Consider the following 22872-nt stretch of genomic DNA (forward strand, 5'->3'; position numbering starts at 1 on the left):
TTGAAGAGTCTTGGGTTGGCTTTAGAAAGGGAGTGGGTTTGGATTGGTTGTGTGGCATGAGCTACAGAAGATGAGAAATGAGCAAACTGACGTGATCCCGTATTAGTCAGGAAAATTCTAAGAAACTGTTCCCAAAGAGAGGTGGTAAGAGGACTTTTTCTCCTCTATTAGACTTATATAACTGGTAAAATAACAGGCTGCCATTTTAGAATAGTTGGTGTTGGCATGCTATTGTGAAAATTACATGAAACTATTCTTTTTAGAAAATATTACTTCAAGTTTTAGGTTAAAGCTTGATGCCAAACACAGATGAGTAGTTGGTTTACACAATTATCGCCTTTTTCTTAGAAGTAAGGGCAAAACCTCAAAACATGCCACAGCAGAAAAGCTATTTCTGTCACTGGCTAACAATTGAAGGACATCCATAAACCTTTGGAAATTAATATCCCCCAGGAAAATCTATTTGACGAAAGTCACAAGGAAGTTATTAACTAGAGTTAAGTCACTGACAAGAGATATTATTAATGATCTCATCAAAATTTCAAGTGCATTTAACTATCACATTGCAAGCCTTATTATTGACGACCCAGCGAATATTAAACTATTTTACAGTAGTTACTTGGCTAGAGATCAAATGAAAAAAGATGAAAAGCTTAAGTTCTAGGTAATTCCCTAATTTTTTAGGCTTCACACAATTAAAAAGTTCAAGTCATTAGCCTTTCTGTCTCCTTCTCCCCTCAAAATCTACCGATTGCTAATACAGTCGGTTTCTTTTAATTGTTACTTTTTCCCTCTTTCTCTTCCAAATGCTGATGCAGGCAGGACGAAAGTCAGAAAAATCCTCCAAGCCTTGGTTTTCCAAAAGCAGTTCAGGAAGCACAGTTTATTTTCAGATTGGAAGAGACACTTTCAAGTACACTGGGTCTTTAATCGCCTTCCCTCAAAGACGTTTCCACAAGGGAAAGAGCCATTCTTCTTCCCACTCAATTCTCTCTCTCTGAGATCTCGACCCAACATTTAGGTTGACACCAGGTTAAATTTTATGCTTTGCCTTTTGGCACCTTTGTCAAGCGCTAAGGCTTGATCAAGCACTGATGTTGTGTAATAAAATGTATAGCTATAAAGATACAAATATAGTGCCTCTTTTGAAAAGAAATCTTTTCAGAACTAGAGTTTTTAGAAGGCTTTTCTAACCTGTAAGCTGATCTGATTACCTAAGACAATTTTGTCCTCACTTCAGAGCCCCAGGTTCAACAAATCCATTTGTCAAGTCTATTATTCATAGAACACGGTACGAGGAGCTGGAGAGACAAAGGTAAATCTGAGATGGTTCCTGGCATTCAAGGAGATCCAGAAATAAAAACAGGCCATTCAGTACTATGCAATACGGATGATACAAATGGTATGCCTGAAAATCTAGGACACAGAGAAGAGCGGAAACCCAGCCCAACACGGAAGGAACGATGGGCAGTGCAAGAAAAGTGCCCTGAAAGGGGTGATGCCCCTGTTGACCTTGAAGAGTGGGTAGAAATTAAGAAGGAAGGAAACTTGCCTTTCTTAGTGTCTGAAATGAGCAGGTGCTATACATGGTTTTGCATGAAATCCTTGCAACAACCCTAGGGAAACATTACCATCTTCTCCTATTTGTAGATAAGGAAACTGAGGCTTAAAGAGAGCACACAAAATTTGTTAACTTGCAAATAGCAGGCATAGCATGCCAAGCTTCTGCTCATAACCACTGTAGTCTGCCATCTCTGGTGTTAGCCCCATTCCTGGTCCCTAGGTCTGCCATTTGGATCTCTGCAAAACTTTTAGAAAATCTCTCTTCACACACAGACTTGGCAAACCACTTGCTATGATGTGTTTCAGCCAGTGTTCTGTGGACTGGCCACAGAAGATCAAGTATCCTCTGGGAGAGAAGCCCTCCTGCAGACTCAGGAACCCTCGCTTCCATAATGAATGACACTCGATGCATGGACTACATCCTTTGACACTTACCAAACCATGCTTTCCTTGTTGATTGGTCTAGTCATTTGTAATAAGATGGTGGGTTTTTTTCCTATATGAAGCTGGTCAGAGGATTCTTTAGGAGGAAGGACAATCTTTGGTAGGAAAATGTTTTGAGAAATCATCTTACAATAGATAAGTCTCTGGGGGGCATACGTGCCAGCTGGTGCCAAAGCTTCCAAGAAAGGAGTTTTGCAAATCCATATAAGACAAAAAGAATGTAATTGATCTTAATGTATTGGAGGAAGAAATAGAGGGGAAAGGGAAAGCAATGCAGGTGAAAGAGGCAAGGGAAACAAGTGGTGTGATGTGACTTTTCTGTGATCATCAATTTCCCATCTAAATCTCTCATCACACTACATGCTCAGTGAGATTATTGGACTTGTGAAAATCAGCGGAGGAGCAGCTTATGTATGCAGAAACCCAAGTGGAAAGGGTCCCCAATAGATAACCCATAGTTCCCAAAGAGACAGCCAAGAAACAGCCAAGAAATATGCTTTAAAGAGGTATGTGTATTTTGATCGATCACAAGGTTTTTCTGTTATTTTCAGTTCTTGTTGTTTTTAATCTAAATGAATTTGACAACACTGTAAATCAGCAGACCTCATTCAGACTTTTGGCTTTTCTTGAAAATAAGTAAACACAATCTGGCAATTCTGTGTCTACAACACCACAAGGAAACAACTGACAGGAGGTGGATAAGGTTGCCTCTCGCATGAGGCACACACTCTCCAGTTTCCCACAGTCCCCACCACTCCCTTTCCCCCTGAGTGAACCTAACCAATTTCTTTCATTTACCTTTCATGTGACCCCTGCTATAAGGCTGAGAAACTATGACAGATCTATTGGTGGTGGTAATTTCTTCTTGAAGGAATCTATTGGGGGTGCAGGCAAATTTTTCTTGAAGACAAGGTTTATAAAGTTATGCTTTGTTTCTGCAGCGAGGGAAGGAGAATAATTATTAATTATTAAGTAATTTAAATATGCTGAATCTTCTCATCCTCACAAAAACCCTGGTAGGTAAATATCACAATTATCTAGGTTGTACAAATGAAGAAATTAAGACTCAAAAAGAAGTTAAGCTATTTGGCCAAATCCAGTCTTCTGTAGATGAAAATTAGACTGAAAATATGAGACTCCAAGGAGTCCACATGTTGCTCCGTCTTAGCCCAGGGGAACCCACCTGCCAGTGCAGGAGATGTAAGAGATATGGGTTCAGTCCCTGGGTGGGGAAGATTCCCTGAAGGAGGACAAGGCAACCCACTCCAGTATTCTTGCCTGGAAAATCCCATGGACAGAGGAGCCTGGTGGGCTACAGTCCACAGGGTTCCAAAGAGTCAGACAAGACTGAAGCGACTTAGCAAGCACTCACACCACTTCTCTGCCCTGTGAGAACCACTGTGCCTTTTGCATTGTCCTACAATGCCCCCAACTAATTGCCTAGTGGGTGGACAGTGGTGGCCTTTATAGAGGCAGCTGGTGGCAAACTGTGCAGAATGCTCTGGCCATGCTCAAGTCCTTTCGGCCCTGAAACAACTGGACTGGTGTTGGAGAGTTGACAAATCTTGGTACCCTCTCCAGGGATTCTGTCCTTCTATTCTACGACATGTGCTTCTTTGTCACGTTTTTCCATAACATATCCAAGATCTGGAATAATGGTGGGGTAGAGGGAAGATGAGGGGCTTAGAATAAACTTGGAGAGGTACAGCCAGAGGGATCAGCCTTTGAAAGTCATGTAGCTTTGAGATCAATAATTGAGGAATAATGATTGGGCAAAATGGAAGAAAGAAAAAAGGAAGCAGAGAGAGAAGAAAAAGGCTAATGGGTAAGACTAATGGATAAGAATAACGACAGTCCAAAGAAGAGAGCCAAGCAGAAAATAAGAGAAAGGAGGAGAAAGAGAACTACATAGGACTCACCGAGGGAGAATCATCCCAGCAAAGAACACAAAACCTTCCACTGGAAAGATGAGAAAGGGAGAGGGAGAGCTTCTCTCCTGATCTTAGACCATCTCTCCACACTATCCTCTCATGTGTCATCATAAATCCTTTCTTTACATCATTCACCATACTCAGCCTCCACTCTGTTCTTCTTTACATTCCAAGTCTTGATAAATCTTCTCATCTCTGTCCCTCTGTCAAAAGAGACAAGTTTGAATTTTTAAAAAGAACTTTACTAGGGGGAGACAGAAGAAATATACAAAAACATGGCAAATGGCAAAACATACCACTATGGTATTCTGAGCTGAAAACAGCTAAATTTGATCTGCAAGTTGCCTGATCCAACCTGAGTTCTGTCTTTCATTCAGCCAATATTTACTGAGTATGTATTATGTGCCAAGCATTGTTGTAGGTGCTGGGTATAAACCAGGGAGCAAGACAGGGAAGTCCATGGCCAGGTCCTTTCTTCTGTCATCTTTTAGTCTCTATATCTTCTGCCTACACCTGTTTAGAATGTTTTGCTTACAAGTGCTGAAACTCAATTTAAGCCAGCTTAAGCAAAATTGGGAATTTATTGGCTCATATAACTAACATGTCAGCTTCAGGTGTGGCTAGATCCAGCATTCCAACACTTTTTTTAAGGAGTTTTCTCTCTATCCCTCTCAGTTCTGGACACCTCTTTTTGGCCTCATTTTCAGACAGGTATTTTTTGTATGGTGGCAAGATGATTTCTGGCATCCCTAAGCCTACCATGACTTTACAGTGCCTGTTCCCAAGAGAAGGAGCAAGCATCTTTATTAAAATGGCAGTAGAGATCAGTGGAGACCTCTGATTGGTCTCACTTGGACTCACATCACCAACCTTGAGTGAATGAAACAAATTTCAGTCCCACATTGTCCTGACTTATACAGTGACCATCACGAACATGAGACCACAAGCAATCATGTACAATAGTATCATCACTCTTTTCTCTTATCAATTAATTAGGATCTAAGAATTAGACATTTTTGAGCACCACAAATCAAAGGGAGCAGGAATATTCCTAAACTCAACTGAGTTGAAGGACATATCCTATGAAGAACTGGGTCACTGGCCCAGCTCCAAATTCATCTTCTTAATCTGTCAGATTCTCCTCAGTTGACATTGACATGTCTTCTTTGTCTTTGTACCATCTAAAGAGCATAACAGGGTACTTTGCCTATAGCAGGAACTCCAAAAACATTGGTGAATGCAGTAGAGGAGAGGACACAGGGAGAGAAGAGGAGTGAGGCAGTAGAAAGAAGTAGGATGGAGAAGGGAAGCAAAGGAGCCTGATACAGAGGCTCATAATGCCATATCCTGAAGTCAAATGTCCTGATGATCACATCACACATCACCATTATCTTGAGAACATAGTCAAAAGACTCTGAGTCTTTGTTAGTTTCATCATAATGAGCCCCCTATACCTCTCTTATGGGAGACATGAAAATTACATGGAGTGATGGTTGTACAGCTCTTTAGCTGAGTTCCTAATATATGACATTCATTTAATAACTCCTTGTATTATCCGTCCTTTATCCCCAGTGTTAGTGTTGGGGGTGGGGTTTCAGGAAGGGGCAAAGTCAGGCCCATTAGGGCCTCAGCTGCCTCTCAGAGATCATGAACAGCTTTCTGAAGGAGGTTAGAAATGTGTTCTGGAAAAAAAAAAAAATCTGCAACCAAAAAACTCAGACCATTTCTAGAACCCAATCCAAACCAAACCTTCCTGAAGGTCATAACGTGTTCTGAGGTTTCATTCCACTATTTTTCACTTATACAGTCCTCAGCCCTGCCAGGGCCAAACTAGGATTTGAGCTCAGCACAGCCAAACACCACAAGGGGAAAAAAGTCCAAGCCCTTTGCCCTGAATGTACTTCCAGCCCAAGAGAGAACTAAGAGCCCTGGGCAGCCAGCAACCCCACCAGCCACTCAGCTGCTTTAGAGCACCACTCTGTGCGGGTGCTGACTGCAGCCCCCAGCTTCCTCCGGTACCACCAGCACCACAGATGCACAAAAGGCTCACAATGGTCCCTGAACTCTGGCAACCCAACCACAGGCTTGGGGAGAAAGGAAAGCTGCCAAAATGGGATAAACTGCTTTTTATCTGGCTGCTTTTTCCAGAAAGTATCTTCCCTCCAGCAAGGCCAGTGTAGAGTGTAGTCACAGAGCTGATTTGTGCCCACTTTCCTTATGGAGAAGAATTCCACTGCACTCAGTTCACGGTGTGTTCACGAATTCACTTCTTGCAAAAGTAACTGTACTGACAATGAAATGTGATGGGCCCATTTAAGAAACTGAGTGGGACAACTGTTTAGAGAGAAGGGGAGAGGGAGAGGAGAGGGAGAATGAGGGAGGGAGAGAAGGAGAACAGAGAGGAAGAGAGAGAGATGAGAGCAACCTTTTGGAGAGAAGTGGATGCACTGTGCTGTCTTATAACCTGTGCTTTCCAGTGGCACTCATGCATTTTGCTGGAAATGTGGAGAGTACTTAGAGGAAGAATGGGTTCTAGGAAACAGCCTTTCTGTACTTAAGTTGACAGGAATCTCTTACTAAGATGGGTAGAAGAAGCAGAAGAAGCAAAGATCCCACAGCCTTGCCCTGTGCTGTTGTGTCCAGCTCTTTGTGACCTTGTGGACTATAGCCGGTCAGGCTCCCCTGTCCACAGAATTTTCCAGGCAAGAATACTGGAGTGGGCTGCCATTTCCTCCTCTAGGGAATCTTCCCGACCCAGGGATCAAACCCATCCCCTGCCTCTCCTGCACTGCCAAGCAAATTCTTTACCTACTGAGCCACCAGGGGATCCCACTAAGATGGGTATGTGTACGCTCAGTCGCTCAGTCGTGTCCGACTCTTTGTGACCCCATGGACTGTAGGCCTCCAGGCTCGTCTGTCCATGGACTTTTCTGGGCAAGAATACTGGAGTGGGCTGCCATTTCCGCCTCCAGGGAATCTTCCTGACCCAGGGATCGAACATGAGTCTCCTGTGTCTTCCTCATTGGCAGGCAGATTCTCTACCACTGCGCTGCCTGGGAAGCCCCACTGAGATAGGTAATGGCCGTCAATTAGGCTAATATTTAAATCATTGATAAAATTGTGTGTGTGTCTGTATGTGTGAGAGAGAGAGGGAGCAGGGCATTTTCTGAGGTAGAAAGACAATCTAAAGCTTATCATATATTCAGCCCTGTAATTTAGTGGTTTAAGAGTTTAGAGATAAACAATTCTCAGTTTGAATCCTAGCACTACCACTTACTAGCTGTGTGACTTTGGGAAAGCTATTCAACCTTATCTTTCTCATTTGGAAAATGGGTCTCAGCTAGAACAAACTGATAAGGATTAAATGGGATCACATATGTAAAGCACATGGTATTGGGCTCATAATTGTTCAATAAATAACTGTGATAATAAAATTATTATTACTAATGATGTTATTCTCAAAGAGGTCTAGAAGTACAAAAAAAATTAGGAACCACTGATCCAGGTAGTTGCCAAGACCAATCTCACTTTGAGTAGTGTGTGTACCTTCCTAGCCCAAGTTCCCCATCTGCATTTAGCCCCAGGTACCTAAGAAGAGGGAGAGTTACTCCCAGCTCTGGTCTTCCTCTTGGTACCTCCTTCTTCAACACTGACACACCCACATGCTCACTCTGACCAAGTATAGAGATTTTGAGGAACATGGACTGCTTGTCTGTGCTGAATACTGGAATCCAAAGCTTGAGAGCGGTCCCTAGAGTGAGGTGGGGTCAGGACAAGAGTATGACAGCCATGCTCCACAGAAGTGGGTCTCAAACTTGAGTCAGCATCGGAACAACCTGAGAGCTTGGGGAATGTGGATCATGGGTGTATACCTTGATGATTTGAAAGCAGGGACTAGAATAGGTGTTCGCATACCCATGTTCATAGTATTGATAGCATTCTTCACAATGGCCAACTGGTGAAGACCGTTTTAAACTAAGTGTCCACGGGTTAGGTAAACACAATGCAGTATATGTGAGAGAGAAAGTCCTCAAACATAGAGAACAGAATAGAATGGTGGCTGCAAGGGGCTGGTGGTAAAGAGAATGAGAAGTCATTTAATGGGTAAAGAATGCTGGTTTCCTAAGATTAAAAGAGTTGTGGAGATTGATTGCACAACAATGAGAATATTTTTTATCACTATTGGGTTGTATACTTAAAAATGGTTAATATGGTATATTTTATGTTATGAGCATATTTTACCATATTTTTTTTTAACAAGGAAGAACAAAACACAGATAACTGGGTCCCACCCTCAGAGCTCTGAGTGGGGCCTGAGAATTTGCCTTGCAAATAATTTCCCTGGAGATCCTGATGCTGGGCCTCAGGAACCACACTGAGAACCAATGGGCTAAGGCTTAGGAGCATTGCCAACACCACAGCCATGGCTGGGAGCTAGTATCTTAGAACCAGGAGCCACTAGAGTCCTGGCTCCCAGGTTCTTGAGACGCTGGGAAAGGAAGGAGAGAGACAGCTAATGTTTCTAATACAATTGCTTCACTCAGCATTTAGCCTGGAAGCCCTCCAAGAGAGGGACTTGGGGCCCCTTAAAACAGGGGCTCTCTTTAACTTCCTAAGGTCTCCCCTTGCTTCTAAGCATCAGGTTTTTACACCTGATGTTAATTAATATTCCTTGATTCAAATTAGAGGAGGGAATCTACCTGTAAACTTGAACTGCAAAAGGCAATCATCGAAGTATTTATGGAGTACCAACTTTGTACAACTTTAAAGGGATCGAACTCCAGCTTTCTTTATTAATTATCACCGCTATTATCGTGAAAAAAGATCCAGTACATAGCTGGCAAATATTCTCCATGTAGGTGATTTTCCTCCCATCACCTTGTTTACCAAAGTGCTCGTGCACCCACCTCTGTCTTCCTCCAGGTCCCTAGCCCTCTTTTCCTCCTTGGGCAAATGACTTTTGCTAATGCTTATTATAGATTATGATGAAATTTCTCAATTTCCCATCCTACCCCCACAGATGACAATATGCTCATTTCTCTCAACATTCTTATTCTCTCCCCTCACATTTTAAAATGAGAAACGCCCCCAGAGGCTAACCCTTCCACCTGTGCTCTGCTTATCTCTGCCTTTGGTCAGCTCAGGCACTGTCATCTGTCACTCCTGCCTCTCTTCCTCCTAAATATTCAGCCTTTCTCTCTCTCTGATTCCCTCACTTCAGAAAACAAATACAGACTTAAAAAAAAACAGTCAAACAGGCCAACAAAATGCCCCCTCCACCCTCCATCTCCATTAGCTCCTGCTCTTTCCCTCCACTCCCTTCCCAAGCAAGTTCTTGGAAATCTAGGCCACCCCTTGCTGATTTCACTTCCTCCTTTCCTCACCCACAGCAGGCTGGCGTCCAGCCACCTCTCCACTCACTCTGTTCTTGTCAAGGTCACGCTGACCTCTGTATTTACAGACCCAATGGAAGCTCCACATGCCTCACCTTACTTGACCTTCCTCAGGCATTTGGCACCAGGGAGTTCTGCCTCCTGCCCTCCTCTTCCACTGACTCTGTCCTCACGGCCAGCTCTCTCCCATTCGCCTCTGCTCTGCTGGCCCATGAGCACTTCAAAATCAGTGTCAGAACCGAGCTCTTTGTTTTTCCCTCCAAACCAAACTATCCTCTTCTATTTCTTTTTTAAAAGTGCTTTTAAATGTAAACTTTATTACCCATTCCATTTCTATTAAGTATTGAGCTCCAGAGAAAGCATTCCAGGATATGGTAAAAATCTGTGTGATTTGAAGGAAAAAATATGCCCACTGTGAAAGATACGGGAAGAAGTCCTTACAGATGGGAGGCCAAGAATTCTTTTCCTATAAAGTTTTGTAGAATGAGATGCAGGTCTATATCCTCTTCTGTCTCTCACTCTTGATAATGGTACCACCACCCACTGTTTCACTCACACCAGACACTTGGAAGTCATCCTTGAGTTTTCTTCCTTTCTGCCCCATACTCAGTTGTTCTCTGAATTCCATGATCTGTGTTCCCTTAACAGCTTTGAGATTCACCTGGGTCATTTCTTTACACTGTTGCTACCCCTTTTATAATGCTCATCCATATTGTTTCAATAGTAGGAACATCTCCAGCCACCCCTGACGCCAAACTCTCTGCCATTAAATGATGTGAAAGTGTTAGTCACCCAGTTGGGTTCAACTTTTAGCAACCCCATGGACTGTCCACCAGGCTTCTCTGTGCATGGAATTCTCCAGGCAAGAATACTAAAGTGAGTAGCTTTCCCTTCTCCAGGGTGTCTTTCCAACCCAGGGACTAAACCCAGGTCTTCTGATTTGCAGGCAGATTCTTTACCATCTGAGCCACAAGGGAAGCCCCAACTTCCATAAAGTAAATTGCAGTAGAACATAGTGGTTAAGGGGCCAGACTGCCTCTATTCAAATCTAGACTCAGCCCTTTACCAAGTGTGTGCTATTCAGCAAATGATATGTCTTCTCTATACCTCAATTTTCTCAACTGTAAAATGGGGTGATAATAATGGTAACATTCCTTTTAGGATTCTTGTAATATCAAATGATTTTGAATTATTTAGAATAGTGCCTGGGTAAAGCCATATGCTGATTAAGTATTAGTTATTATTATTACAATATTTGCTGCCACCAGAGTAAACTTTAAAATAACTAAAATTAATTAAGTCACTACCTTGCTTTAAAATAAACCAGTTCTACAACATGGCAGACAAGTGTTTTGCTCCCTACTTGCTGCTTTATCTCCATTTCACACCTCACACAAATTCATATTCCAGTCTTAAAGCACAAACCATGTACTCTTGAATTCCTGAAATTTTGTACATTATTTCCCTGTGCCTGGTTTGTTCTAACCCTTCTTGTGTACCACATAAACTCCTATTCATCCCTCAAATGCCCTAGACTGTGAAATCTGGCCATTTTCTATTACCCCCCAAATAGATTTAAAAAATCACTAATTTCTATATACTTCTGTGCCTCACATGTATGTATGTGTAAATCCATGTAGGTATGTAAATATATATGTATATAACTGTGTGTGTACACACATAAAATCGTGCTGTATGGTTGCATATGTATATCTCTTGTTCTAGAATATAAGTTCTTAAGGACACAAATTATCTCACTTACTTCCCAGTAGACTGTTGTTGTTTAGTCATTAAGTCATGTCTGACTCTTTGAGACTCCATGGACTGTAGCCTACCAGGCTCCTCTGTCCATGGGATTCTCCAGGCAAGAATAGCGGAGTGGGTAGCCATTCCCTTCTTCTGGGGATTTCCCAGCCCAGGGACATCCCGGGTCTCCTGCATTAGCAGGTGTATTCTTTCCCACTGAGCCACTTAGGAAGCCCTCCAGATAGAGAGAGCTGGCAGATTATGGGTTCCTATACTCACATCGTACGTTCCTGTGTGCCTCGCCATTTCCAAAGTCGTATTTGTAGCAGAAAGTCTCCAGAGATGGCCATCATCCATGTCTTACCTTGGTGCACGTACATGTTACTCCATCTATCTAGAACTGGAGACTTTTCCCTCTCCGTTTGAATTTAGGATGGTCATATCTCTACTTTGACCAAAAGAATGTGGTAGAAGTCATGTTTTGAGAGTTGGAACTTTCAAGCCTAGGCCTTAGGACAACTGGCAGCTTTTTCTTTCCCATTTAAAAAAAGCAGCCACCATCTCAGAAGCCCATCCACCCTGAGACCACCATGCTGACTGACAGGCAGCAAGATCTCTGCCCAGGCAAGGCTGTCTCCTCCCCATTTTCCTTATCACCACTATCCAGGAGAAAAGCTTGGCCATGCTACTGGGCCAGTCTGTTCCCTTCCTTAGTTAGGCTAACCAACTGTTCTGATTTACCTGGAAATTTCAGGATTTTAACACTGAAAGTCCCACGTCCCAGGAACCCCCTCATCCAGGGAAAACCAGGACAGTTAGTCACCCTGCCTTCTGATTCCTATCACTTTTAATATGAATCTCTGAGCCGGTCAACTGTTGCCCCCAGAAAGCTCTAGGTTGGAAAAGGACCTCTAAGACCAATTTCCTCACAGTCCAAAGAATCATCCTGTAGTCCATTACCCATCTCCAGTCATGCCCAGACACCGGATCCCATGGAGCCCTTCAGAGCTTATACAACGAACCCAGCTAATACAATGAGGACTATCCCAATGTTATGTAACAGAGACTGTCTCTAATTATTCAATTCCTAGTGAAATAAGAAACCTAAAAAAGTTAAAGCCCAAATGAAGTCCCCTTTTAAAGCTCATAATACATAAAACCAAAAATCCTCTCCTCTCCAATTTCTGTCTCTGTTTAGTTTCAGCCTAATGGCATTTGGGTTTCTTGGGCTTCTCCTGTATTCTTCCAAAGAATGAATAAACTCTGCGACCTCCTAAGGTGCACAGCTTCAACTCTGCCCCCACCACCTCCAGATGAAACCACCCCAAGCAAACCTGAACCCTGGAGCATGGGGGTCCTCTCAGCACCCATCATGTAGGTAATTCATACCTGTGGTGCTGTTGTTGGCCGTGAACCAACACAGAGGCATGATGTTGTCTAAGAGAAGGGGATTCAGAGAAAAAATTGAGACACTCAGACAGAAACTTGAAAGGTAGTTCTTCTCATCCAACCCAGTGCAAGACAGAAGGAATTATTCCAAGGGTCTTTCACAGTTTGTGACTCTCCATTCCCAACGTCCAGGTACAATGATTTAACTCATTTCCTATCTTTGAAGGTTCATCCAATTTCTCCTTATATTTGAACTTGTTTATGTGCATTCTGAGAACCTTGATTGAAGCACCTTTCTTAAGAAATTGCCTACTAGGGAAGGTACTTTTCCCTACACCAAAGAGTCCATTCGTTTGGTTCCCTGAAATTAGCATCTCACACAGATGGAAGCAGCTTTCAACAAAGCCCACATTAAATACAATGTGAAAATGAGTTCTGAGGACATAACTGGGTAGATAAGAAGCATGAGCAGAGTTCCTTAAATTTTAATGACTAAATTGCATTTTTACTCATTTATCAACTTTTTAAAATATTAATGCTGTGAGATCTCTAACAGCATTTCTATTTTAGGGGGAAGCTTCCTCAGACATGGATCATGGTGTGATTTAAGATTTATGGAATTCCATATATCTGCCCAGAAATATAGCCCTTATTATGATTCCAAAACTGCAAAAAGGTGGTAGATGAACACACAACGGATGGATCCAAGCACATTAGATATCTTTTCTAAATAAAATACTCTCCCCCACAAAAATAAAATAAAACCCTAAATGATTCAGGATGACAGTGAAATGACAATCTCTACATTTGAGTGTGAGTACGGAAGTTGGATTTTGTAACCACAATGCTTATATCCAAAATTCACCATCGCCATGAGCTTCTCTCTCACTAAGAACAATTGCCACTACTGTGCTCGCCTAAGGAGGTGGAAAGGGGTTCTTCTTCCACATTTCACTTTTGGTCCAAGTGCAGACACAGGAGCCTCCCTTCTAGTCGTACTGCCACTTGAAACCATGCTGGAATGTTTAAACAAGACTTTTCTAAAGGCTCAGGAATAACAAAAGGAAAGAAAATGCAGATGTAAGCTGAAGTTCTCCCTATCCTTTTGTTCTAGAAGAAATTCCTTTAAACTACTTGCTCTGCCTGCTCCATCGCCAATTACCACAATCTGGGGAAGTCCAGAAACTTGTCAGGACCCTACTGCCCCAGGTCTCTTCTGCCCCAGGTGTCCTGCTCACAGATGCTGCTTCTGGTTTTGTATTGAATCAGACAAAACACAGAAATCAGCATCTATTCACATTCCCCAAAGAGCATGCACACTCACACATACGCACAGCACAGCATAGCCCAGACTACTAAAGATTCTCTACAGGAGTCCAGGGGAAATGAGGGCTTACATCACATTTTCAAGCAAGTGTAAAAATCCCTTCTTGAACATTGTCTTATCCCCAAGTTGCCTACCCACTTTGGCGCCAGCAGGCATCTCTCTATCTTGCCCTGGAGCCGTGCCCAGGCTCCTTCACTCACCTCTCATTCCTTGCTCCTTCTTGTGGTCTCTCAACCCTTCATCCCCTCAGGGGCTGAATAAGTTCCTTTCCATGTATTATGCAGAGCACTTTAGCAATCACCTTCTGCTATTTGAACTCTCCTTGGAATCTCATCCTCCACCTCTGTGTATTTATTGAAGGGTTCCTTTCACATGGTACAGTGTATTTCTAAGGATAATTCTGCTGAATAACACTTTCGATGCATTGTACAGAAATAAACCCAGGAAATAATGTAAAATTAGAGAATCTACTTTGCAAATATTACCTGCCTTCAGTGGTCATAGACCTGATTCTATCCAAGCTTCTTGCCTGCTTGTATTTGGGGGAAAGTATGTAGAAACCATCCGCTTCCAGTGGCACAAATCCCTTGACATTTAGACCCAAGGGACTACAAACAGGACGAAGAAGCTCAGGAGGTGGTGGTGGTAGTTTTGTTGCTAAGTTGTGTATCTCAGGACCCTATGGTCTGTAGCCCTCCAGTCTCCTCTGTCCATGGGACTTTCCAGGCAAGAATACCAGAGTGGGTTGCCATTTCTTTCTCCATGGGGATCCTCCTGCCCCAGGGATCGAACCTATGTCTCCTCCAGGCAGTCTCCTGCATTCTTTACCACTGAGCCACCAGGGATTCCCAGTTTAAGAGGTATCTTTTAGTAATCTGGCTTTCTATCTGATGATTCTCTTGACTGACTCAGAAATCCCTCCTTCTGAGAAAACCAGGCCTTCTCAAGTGGGTTCTTAAGTGGGCATGACTGTCCCCAGTAATCCATATATGGTCCCATGGTAGCGGCAATATCAGGACCAAGTTTGTGTGTGTGTGACCTGGGCAGTCACACAGGCTCCCAGCTCAGAAGAGCACCATGCTTCATTTAATGTTCGGTAGTTCCCATCTTCAAATTCTTAATAGTCAGGACTTCCCTGGTGGTCCAGTGGTTAAGACTTTGCCTTGTGATGCAGGGGGATTGGGTTTGATCCCTCGTCAGGGAGCTAAGATCCCACATGCCTCATGGCCATAGAAACCAAAATGTAAAACAGAAACAATATTGTAACAAATTCAATAATCTAAAAAAAATGGTCCACATCAAAAGAAATCTTTAAAACTATCCTTAATAGTCATTGAACATTTTATTTTGCATTGCACCCCACAAATTATGCAGCTGTTTCTGCCCAATATTTAGATAAGAGGTACACACACAGGGAACAGAGAGTTGGTCTTTCCCTTACAATGGGCTTGGAAACAGCAGCAGCAATGACCTTAGTGATCACTACATATAAAGTTTCTTTATCAGATGAGAAAATGGAACCCCAGAGACGAGAAGTAAATGGTCCCAGTTCTCAAAGCTCATTGGTGGGAAGGCCATTGCCTTGTTCAACCTCAGGAGGCCAGCTTCATTACCTTAGAGCCACAGAAGTCAATATCCACCTTATTTTCTCTGTGAATAGTGGTCCCTTGGAGAAGGAAATGGCAACCCACTCCAATACACTTGCCTGGAGAATTCAATGGGCAGAGGAGCAGGACAGGCTGTAGTCCATGGAATTGCAAAGAGTCGGACACGACTGTGCAACTAACTTTCAGTGGTCCTTAGTGACGAGGACCTGATAACTCAGAACCAGGTCTCCAAACCAACTTGCTCTTCCCCAGCACCACTCCAGCTCTGGAACACATCCTGCCTTCTGAAGCTTTTGTTCTCTTTCCTGTGTCTGCAAGAAAGAGTACTCGGGCAGAGCAAATGTCATATTGGACATCTGTAGGTACAGGTACCCAGAGAACTGGGGAGGATTCTAAATGATGAGGGAAACCAGAAATCCATAAAGAAAAGGAGGCTCAGGGAAAATTTTCTTCGTTCTGAATTAAATTTCCTAATGCTGGCAGGGAAATGAAAACACTAGAAAGGCAGAGTCAGAGTGGATGGCTGACAGCTGTAGGCAGCTGGAATGGAGGAAAAGAATTGGAAGACCATTACTGTGCAGCAGTGGGGAAGGACCTGGAAATAACGAATGTAAAACCCCACTGAGGAGCGAGGTGACACAATTAGAGACACATAATGGGCCAGTAACACAGTTACTTAGTGCCTTTATGCTCTGCTAAGGGAGTTTTAATTTGCTACTAAGAATTTCGATGTGCTAACTTGTGCTGCCCCAAGAAAGGAACACGCTGTTCAAATCTCAAGGTCATTTGAACCAGGTTTTGAGGCTTCTCCAAATAGGGCATATCTGAGTCCACCTCTGGCAGGAGGTTGGATGGAGAAAAAACTTGCCTCGGGGAACAATCTTCCTGTATTCAAGTGTAGTCATTATCTGGCCCGTGGGATGCCTCTGGTGTTTGGGAATTCTCTTTCTATTGGGAGATTCAAAGAAAAGTTTTAAAACTTACAACCCAGATTAAAGCTCAGCCCCAGGGGTAGTATCAGATGGGAAATATGATTTAGTGAAAGAGCATCTCTGAACATTTGGAGTAAATTTGAAAACAGAACCATCTGTTGAATAATCGGATCCAGTAGACTCCACACTTTGTACCACCAGCTGCTGTCAAATAGGAGATTATGAAACCTTGTAATAAGTGCTCTATTAAGCCTGTTTTCTTGTTTCAGGGTTAACTTGGGGCAGAGCTGCAAGGCTGGAGGGATGAATTTCTGGGGTCTTTTCATGTCAGCATTTCTTCTAGGTGCATTTCTTCTTTCAGTTTGGTCATCCGTTGTAAGAGTAATCTCAAGCCGGATATGCGAAGTTGGAAGAGCATAAAGATATCAATATCCTTTCTCCTCTGCTCTCTCTTGGGTGTAAATTCTGGCTTCCTCTCCTACTTGCCCTTGTGTTTCTCCACCATCTTCCAGTCTCTGCTCCTCCATGACCCTGCATGGGGGATACTCTCGGAAATGACCAGGGAAGGGAAGTTGAAATGGATGTAAAGAACAATATTTCAGTGCTTTTTTCTTTACTTCTGGCTTTGCCTAAAGATATGAAAAGGAGATGTCAGTAATCATCTCAATGAAAAGACAAGAGGAAGAGAAGCCAGAACAGTCTCCCCACTTTGACTCCGCAACTTTTATTTCCTTGGTCCATCTTTAGCTCCCCAAGCCCCTGATCTGAGTAGGTCTTGCTGATGTTAATGTTGAACTACCCTGGAGTGGACACATGAAAGGTCCCTGTTGATTTTAGTTTCACAAGACAACTCAGACTTGTGAGAATCTGAAGCAGAGAGCTTATTTCATTTAGAGCTTTCTTATATCTGGTCAAAATGTAGGTTTGTCCTCAAAGGGTGTCTCAAACTTCTCTCTGCCTCCTCTGCATTTCTGGCCTGGATGACAGTCTTCTAACTGGTCTTGCCCTCCCCGAGCTTGCTCCACTTCAACTCTGTCTCTAGCCAGTAACAAGGGGGATCGTCAGGAAGCAAATTCAAATGATGTAATCCTCTGCTTCAAAGCCTCCCATGGCTTCTTTGCACCTGGAATAAAGTTAAACTCTACATGTCGTGTATGATCTGGTCTATATATGATCACTCATTTATTATCATTCTTCCCCTCACTCACAGCAGTTGAGACTCTAGCCTTCTTGTTTCTTGGATAGGGTATTTTGGTTCCTAGTTCACTAATGGGGAAACCAAGGTACAAGGACATTAGCTAATTTCCCGCAAGTGTTCAAACACACCGAAGGAACTTCAACCTAAGCCTTCTGGCTTCCCAGTCTGCCAGGCTGCCCCTCATTATCCCATTTGATGTTCACAATATTCCTGGGAGGTCAGAAGGGTAGGGTCATAATTCCTGTGACATTCCAGGGAAATCTTAACGTTACAGAGATGTGTGCCAACCCTGGCTGGGAAACCGTGATCTGCATGGATCAAACTGGGAAGCAAGATTTCCAGGGGTTCTCTCAATGCCACACAAGTGGTAGGACGGGCCTTTCTAAGTTGCTGGCCTGTCTGCAGCACAGACAAAAGATGAATTCGTGCTTTCTCTAGCACCACGTTCCCCAGTGTCCAAGTCACCACCTTTACATTTCTGCTGCTGCTGCTAAGTCGCTTCAGTTGTGTCCAACTCTGTGCGACCCCATAGACAGCAGCCCACCAGGCTCCCCCATCCCTAGGATTCTCCGGGCAAGAACACTGGAGTGGGTTGCCATTTCCTTCTCCAGTACATGAAAGTGAAAAGTGAAAGAGAAGTTGCTCAGTCGTGTCCGACTCTTAGCGACCCCATGGACTGCAGCCCACCAGGCTCCTCTGTCCATGGGATTTTCCAGGCAAGAGTATTGGAGTGGGGTGCCATCTCCTTACCACTGACCACCCACTTCCCACTAAGTCTCTGCACAGGCTCGGTGCTCCCTCCAACCATCATCCTCTCTCACTCCTCCACTCTTCAGCCCTGAGCTGTGAGCCAGGCTGCCGCATTCATATCGCTACTCTAAAAGTACTAAGTGGTGTTGGACTTTGGCAAGTTTATTTAACTTCTCTGTGCCCCAGTTCTCTAGTCTGTAAAATGGAGGTCTTAAGTAAAGCTGATCTCGCAGGAGCATTACGAAGATGAAATCTGCCAGTATCTACAGCGTGCTTGACACAGGGCACAGAGCAAGTGCTGTGCACCTGTGGGCTGTACTCATCACCATTCGTCTTTCTTTTTTTTTTTCCATTCGTCTTTCTAGGTCAGCTTCTCTGGATTCTCCTTTCAGCCTCCTAATAGGACTCCTAACTTCCATCTTGTCATGCCCTCCACTCACCACAGAGCTTCTTAACATATAAAATGGGCCATGTCACTCCTTGGTTCAGGACTCTCAAGGGTGTCCTACTGAACTTAGGATGAAATCCCGCTGCTTTGCCCCAGCCCGCAAGGTCACCACCTGGCCACTTCATCTTTCCCTCACCTCACCTTATGCCATCTCCGTTATGGTCATTTGGCTACAGCCTTACTGGCTTTCTGCCAAGTTCTAGACCATACTAAGCTCTTTTATACCCTGGGCCCTTTGCACATGCTGTTCCTGAGTCTTCAACTCTCTTCCTCTTGTTCTTCATATCTTTCTGGCCTCAGCTTACAGCAGCCTTCCATCTATCTTATTTCTGTCTTGGTCCTCAAATAATTTTACATAGCACTTATCACACTTCCTAATTATTGGCTGTATTTGTTTCTTTGCTTATTTCTGTTTTTGCAAATAATTTTTTCTCTTCACAAAATGAAAATATAATGAATCCAATGACTGTGTCTACCTTATCACAGCAGTAGAACATAGTAATGCCCAGAACATAGACTGTTGAAACTGTATCATCATGAAATAGGCAATATTTTCTACTCACTTTTGGATAGATGGATTTGAATGCCAGCATGAGAACTACTATAAACATTCAAATCCATTTGAGCTTGTCTTGAGACATGACTTATAGAAATGACAGCATGTGCTTACATCTAACACTATTTCTAATCCCAAGGATTTTATTTCTCTTGCAGTTTTTCACCACAGCTTCTATTTTAGAAAATAAATAACCAGGGAAAAGTTTCAAAGATGCTTTAAGAAGCCAGTTTTGAAAAAAGTCATTATTTCTTTATGCTACACACACATATGCACAGCTTTTAAGCACAAAAACCAAATCTTCCCAGAGGAGGAAACAACAAGAGAGGAGTGTTGGTTATACACATACAAAATGGCCTGAATAACTGAAATGTCACCCATTAGATTCGACAAAGAGAAATTAAAAGGGAATTTCATTAAATTTCTGTAAGTTTTGATGGGAAGGAAAATGAGACCTATTGAAATTGATTGTGTTACTCAGAGTTGAAGCTTTGGCAGTGTGTGTATATACGTTTTTGTGTGTGTAACAGAAGTGGCAGGCAGATTGTTAAGGCCAGAAAAACCTCATCAGACCATGATGAAGTCCTGCTGACTGGCACAGGTATTTTGAAGATTTCCTTTGTTTATAACTCAGAAAAAGCCAATAGGTTGGATTCCTTCCTTCCTTCTTCCCCCTAATCTTGATTGAGTGTCTGCTATACACCAGTTTTTTACCACATACTATTTAATTGAAAGTAATAAAGACCTAGTCCCTGCACTCAGGAGGTGGACATATTGGTCGAGAAGGTAAATCCTTGAACAAGATGAACCCAAAACATCACAACTATAAAAGCAAGTACAAACTTCAATAGCGGCATGATGAATTTTACTTAGGGGAAGCTAAAGCACAGGGGTTGTGGTTAGGAAGGCTTCTCAGCAGCGGTGACAAACTGCATTGGGCGTTGAAGTTTCCATAGGAACTGGTGCATGATCAGGTGAGAACAGGCCAGATGGACAGAGGCAAAAGCCAGGCAGAGACTCTGTACCACGACCCTGGATCCTGCAGTGCTCTCTCTGCCCTGGTTTCTGATTCCCTCTCTCCCTCTCTCTTGGCTCTGCAAAATTGACTCGCATCTCTGCAGTACAAGGAAAGAGCACAGTCCTCCAAGTTCAAGGCTCTGTTGCTTCCTAGCTAGATGATGTTGCAAGCTACTTGACTTCTCAGAATCAAGATATCAGTCAGTTTCTTAATTGAATGAGGATATTATCCACCCACTTTGCAAGATTCTGTGAGCATAGTAGTAGAGATGGCAGTATGTGTAAAGCTGCATTTGCACTTGATGGGACTCATAAAAATCTGTACTCACTACCAGAAGGCAGAAACCAGGAGCAAAGGCCCATGCTGCTGCAGATGGGTGACAAGGCCTGCGCTGTTCCACCCTCAATGCTAGAAGGTTGAACACCCAGAGCATGCCCTTCCAAAGGTGCTTGTCGAGCCCGTCAGCCCACGTGTCCACGCTTCTCTCTGACGCAGACTTTCTGTGCCTGGTGGTCATGCTGCCCTGCCCTGGACGTGGATCTGCCCAGGATCACAGAGATGTCAGAGGAAGCTGCTCTGACTCTGTCCAGGCGCAACCTGACATTGGAGCTCTCCATCACCAGCCGGGGAGGAAACATGTGGGATGAATTAACGAAGCCAACCCTGGAAATCAACAGCAAGCAGACTTCAGTCAAGTCCCGGATGATGCAGCGAGAGGGCCCCATCTCTGCCCAGTGCTGTGGGGGCCTCAGAGCACACCCAGCCTCCCCTCTTCGGTCAACCCGCAGGCCTCGGGATGTGGGATTTGAACCCAGGTAGTCTGGCTCCTGGTTAAGGAACTGATGGCAGGGACAGAGCAGGGCAAGGCAGAGTCAGGACCTCATGGGAAGAGCAGGCTTGGAAACGGCTCCATGTCTACATGTCAGAAGTACGAGGGAGCCCAGGCAGGAGACCAGTCAAAGGCCCATCGTTCATCCTCATGGTCCAGGCAGAGTCAGGGCTGGGAGTCCCTGCATAGTCAGGGGACAGAACACTCGTAGCTGTAATCACTCCATCACGCTTAGAAGTGGCTCTTTTCCACCTGCCCTGGCCACAGGTAAGTCTTTCCTCTAAGTCCTTGGGGTCTCTATAGTCAGATATGACTTAGCCACTGACTGCGACCACAGGTGAAGCAGTAGCTTCTTTCCAGCCACACAGTTCTCCAGAGGGAATGGAACCGAGTTATGGACGTGATACTGCTTCTTCCTTCTCCCATCAGCCTGGATCCTCAGCACCAACTCCTCTCCTCCATTGGTTGCCTTGACAGAGGACAGGTTCCCTGTGGAGACATGTTGGTCTCCACAGGTGAAGTCCAGTGTGCAGAGTATAGTCAGTGCTACCAGGTGTCTGCCAAATGCTCACACACTACCCAAGGGACTCCCTCTTTTTTTAAGGGATATGATGGAAGAGGCTGGTTAAGGAGAAAGGATTTGTAAGAAAGAGGATGTCTCGTGCCTAATAAAGCACTTGAAATGAAACCAGGAAAGATTTTGGCAGCTGTTTCTCCTAACCGAAGACCATGGTCTCAGACCAGGTTGGCAGACAACTGCAGCTCAGGTGCTTTGGTGACGGGCTGCTGCTTTTGGTCAAGTGAGATGAGTGTCTCTCCTCCTTGGGGAGACAGATTTATCTCAAACAGACTTAAGAAAGGAAGGTGAAAAGTTTAAAAAAAGATTCAATGCAACTGGCATTGGAGTGGAGTCTTGGATAAATTTTGGAAATTCCAGTGGGATTATTGCCTTTGCTCTCATCAGACTTCGTCACCCCTCTTTCTGCCAGAGCATGCTACTAGCATTTTCCTGGCTCTGACAGTTTCTCTCTGAAGCTGATGCTTCACAGTGAGGCCGTCTTCATGTCCTTGTCTCTGTGCCCAACGGCCACCACCACTCATCCTGCCCTGGGAGCCTCCACATCTGGGCACACTTAATTAGGTTGTGAGATCAGGATGGTGGAGGGAACACCAGGGTAACCGAAGTGGTGGTGAGAGATGGACCACTTTGAGTAAGGGTTCCAAGAGAGGCAGCCATATGCTTGGGCAATTTCTCCCAGACAGTCTTCACGGACCCCCGACCACTGTTAACAGTGGATTTACAGTCACACAGGGCTTCCTTTCTTTTCTTTCCCCTTTCAATTGTGGTGAGATTCACCATTTTAACCATTTTTAAATATATATAGCTTGATGGCATTACATACATTCACACTGACCTACTGTTTTTTTTTTTTTTTTTCCACTGAAGTACAGTTGATTTACAAAGTTTCACAGTTTCAGGTATACAGCAAAGTGATTCAGTTTTGTATACATATACATGTATATATTCTTTTTCAGATTCTTTTCCATTATAGGTTATTACAAGATATTGAATATAGTTCCCCATGCTTTACAGTAGGTCCATGTTGTTTGCTTTATGTATTGTACATACTGTTTTTTAAAAACAAACATCTTTTTAACTTGGCATCTCCCTTCCTATTCTCTCCCTTGCATATATCACCCTTTTAACTGCATAGCCCCTGTGAACAATCTAATGTGTGTC

This window comes from Oryx dammah, unplaced genomic scaffold, assembly GCF_014754425.2.
Source record: "Oryx dammah isolate SB20612 unplaced genomic scaffold, SCBI_Odam_1.1 HiC_scaffold_29, whole genome shotgun sequence".
Taxonomy (NCBI): domain Eukaryota; kingdom Metazoa; phylum Chordata; class Mammalia; order Artiodactyla; family Bovidae; genus Oryx; species Oryx dammah.